Here is a 3,647-nt window from a genome sequence, read left to right as displayed (position 1 = left end):
GACGAGGCTGAGCATAAACTGGTCATACTGGTCAAGGATAATGGCAACGTTTCCCTCTCAGCAACAGCTACTGTGATTGTCAAACTGGTTGAACCAAAAGAAGCTTTTGCAGCTTCTGATGTCAAAAGCGCAGCAAAGGATGACGAGGATGATGATGTRACTTTTTACCTGATGATCACTTTGGGCGCAGTTTCAATTCTTTTTATCATCAGTATCATCGTGCTGATTGCAATGCAGTGCTCCAAAACCACAGACTATACTTCTAAATATCTCCAAGAGGCTAATTATGATGGGACACTGTGTCACAGCATCCAGTACAGATCTGGAGATAAACGCTACATGTTAGTTGGACCCAGAATGAGCATTGGATCTACCATAGTTCCTGGAAGTCATGCAAACACGTTGGTATTACCTGACAGGAGGAGAACATCTGAGGAGGTAAGGTTTGTTTCATTTTCTAATATGCGAGTGTGACAAAACGCAATCAAAGCCATTATATTTAGAAATGTAAATCTGTTCACTGCTCTACATCACTATGCCCCAGAAGCTTTACATTGTTTTGATATGAGAAATTCAAMACTCAAACATTTTCAATTTTAGTTTAAGAGATATTTTTTTTAGCAACATACAAGTATTTATGTTCCATAATACATTTATCGACATAACTAAACCTTAGTGCGACCCAGAAAAAGTTCAAACCGTAATTGTTTGATCATTCTTGACTGAAAATAGATTAATTTATTTCGGCTACCAGGCATAAGGTGTGGTTGGATTTGAATATGGATTTTCCTTTTTCACTTTTAGTGTGATCTCAAGTCCCTCGGAGTTTCTTTMTTTATTAATTTATTTGACCTTTTGTTTTGCTTATTGACATATTAGGTGTGTTTAATAAACGGCCAAGATTTCCCACTAAGCCATTACATCTTTCTTGACTTTTCTTTTGTCTTTTTGTTTATGTTAGTTTTATTGTGTTTTGCTGTGGTAAAAACATATTTTAAGTCTTGATTTCGATGTTTAAAATACCGGGTAATATATTAGAAGTTAAAAAAACATCTAATTCTAAATGGGCACCGACAATTTTCAGGTCGGAAGATTTTCATCTAACTCGAGAATTATTTTTAAATTAAACCYACAGTGTTCGATTAAAATCAAAAGAAAAGCATACAATTTTACTGTTCTTGTAACGCCATCCGTGCTGCTGAGGAAATATTTGCGGTAATTTAAGYTGCTATCATCTTTAAAGACGGACTAGCTATTTGATTTTATTCTAGTATGTTTTATTAAACGTTGCCAAGAAAACCAAATAATTTTCATAGTTTAATTATTTTTAACCAATCACAAACTTGTCATATACATACTGAATCTATTGCAGAAATATTTAATTTTTAATTCCAAGTGAGGAATAACTTCAAGGACATGTGATTAACGATCAGCTTATTATAAGAAAATTATAACTAATTTTATTTATCACCGGAATTCAAATWATTTTTTTATTTTCATGAAATATATATCCCGTGAACACTTTTTGCACACACTACGATCACCAAATTAAACCGCAAAACGTTTGCAGTTTGTCAGTTCATCTGAACTTCATACAGACATAAACTGATATGGCTTTCTGAAATTTCCAAAATGTKTTTGTTATAGCTGTACAGATTTCTGTGTTTGGTAAAACCTTATTTATTTAAAGTGGAAACAGCGGTACGCTTCTATTTTTTATTTTTGTATAAATATTAGAGTGTGCTCAGTCCACTAGGTGTCAGTGTCATCTCAGCATAAATTAATGARTTGGCCCTGCCCTTCACAAAGGTTTTGTTCTAGTCACCAGAAAGGAGAGCATACTGAAGGAGAAAACGTGGTTGCGCTGTATAAAATTGATATGATGTAAAGGCTTATGACATTATAGTTCCAAAAAAATTTGTGAACGTACAATGTGCTTGGAGAACCTGTGAGAAGAGTTTTTTTTTTCTTATTACTTGACATCCCTGAACTGGAATGATGAGAAGAGAAGGACAAAGCCGAGGATTACAGGGTTGTTGGTTTGCCGTCAGCGTATCTTTGATGCTGGGCTGCTTTCCGAGGGTTTCAGCCCAGATAAAATATGCAATTCCAGAGGAAGTAAAAGTGGGATCTGTCGTTGGAAATATCGCAAAGGATCTCGGGCTGGACATCAACACACTGGGAGAAAGACGATTTCGAATTGTTTCGGGAATAAGAGACGGTCAGTTTGAAGTCAATCAGAACAATGGCGTATTGTATGTGCACCAGAACATAGATAGAGAAACTCTTTGTGAAAACATTTCGCCTTGTTTGATTAATTTAAAATTAGTAGCTGAGAATCCCATGGAAATACATTATGTTGCAATCGAGATTTCTGACATAAATGATAATACACCGACTTTTCAAGAGAATGAAAAAAAAATTGAAATTCCTGAGTCTACTCAGCCAGGCAGACGYTTCCAGTTACCAACTGCTCGCGATCCAGATGTTGCTGTTAACACTATACGTGTGTACAAATTAAGCCAGAATGAACACTTCGGTTTACAAATTCGAGACAGGGGAAATGACAAAGTACCACATTTAGTTTTGCAAAAACCTCTTGATCGGGAAAAACATAATGAACACAAATTGATTCTAACAGCATTAGACGGCGCGAATCCTCCAAGATCGGGAACTCTAAATGTCACAATAACTGTCCTCGATTCAAACGATAATCATCCCGTCTTCACGCAAGAAGTATACTYAGTAATACTACCAGAAAATGTAAAAATGGATACGAGGGTAATTACTGTTAATGCTACTGATCTGGATATTGGTTCAAATGGAGAAGTTGAATATTATTTCGGTGGTGAACATGACCCTGAACTACATGAAATGTTTAGCTTGGACAAAGTCAGTGGTGAAATAAGAGTAAAAGGAGTCATAGATTTTGAAAAATATGAAGTTTATAAATTAGAAATACGTGCAAATGACAAAGGAACACCTCCTATGGATGCAGACTGTACCGTCCTCATCAACGTGCTGGACGAAAATGATAACAAACCTGAAATCGAGGTAACATCTCTTTCTAAGCAGGTTTCAGAGAGCTCCAGACCTGGCGCTGTAGTTTCTTTAATCAGTGTTACAGACAAGGATTCAGGTTTAAACGGAAAGGTCATATGTAGTCTTTCAGATGACGTGCCGTTTGATTTAAAACCATCGTTTCAAGATAACATGTACTCATTAGTTTTAAAACAACATTTGGATCGAGAGTCAGTTTCGCATTATGACATCACTATAACAGCTACTGACAGTGGTCAGCCTCCTCTATCTACATTTAAAACTTTGAGTATTGATGTGTCAGATACAAATGATAATGCACCGCAATTTTTACATAATCCAATTGAACTTTATCTGACAGAAAACAACGTCCCTGGGAACCCAATATATTCTGTGTCTGCATCTGATAACGACCTGGTCGAAAATTCAGCTGTAAGTTATCATTTAGTTAGAGAAGAAGGAAGCCAATCCAAAATTATTGCATTTTTAAACGTTAACTCAGAAAATGGAGAAATAAATGCGCTCAAAAGTTTTGACTTTGAAACTCTAAAAACTTTCCAGTTCCAAGTTGTCGCCACTGATTCTGGGACTCCGTCACTCAGCAGCAA

The sequence above is a fragment of the Poecilia reticulata genome, linkage group LG10 (assembly GCF_000633615.1).
Source record: "Poecilia reticulata strain Guanapo linkage group LG10, Guppy_female_1.0+MT, whole genome shotgun sequence".
NCBI classification, from domain to species: Eukaryota; Metazoa; Chordata; class Actinopteri; order Cyprinodontiformes; family Poeciliidae; genus Poecilia; species Poecilia reticulata.
Note: the sequence above shows the minus strand (reverse complement) of the source record.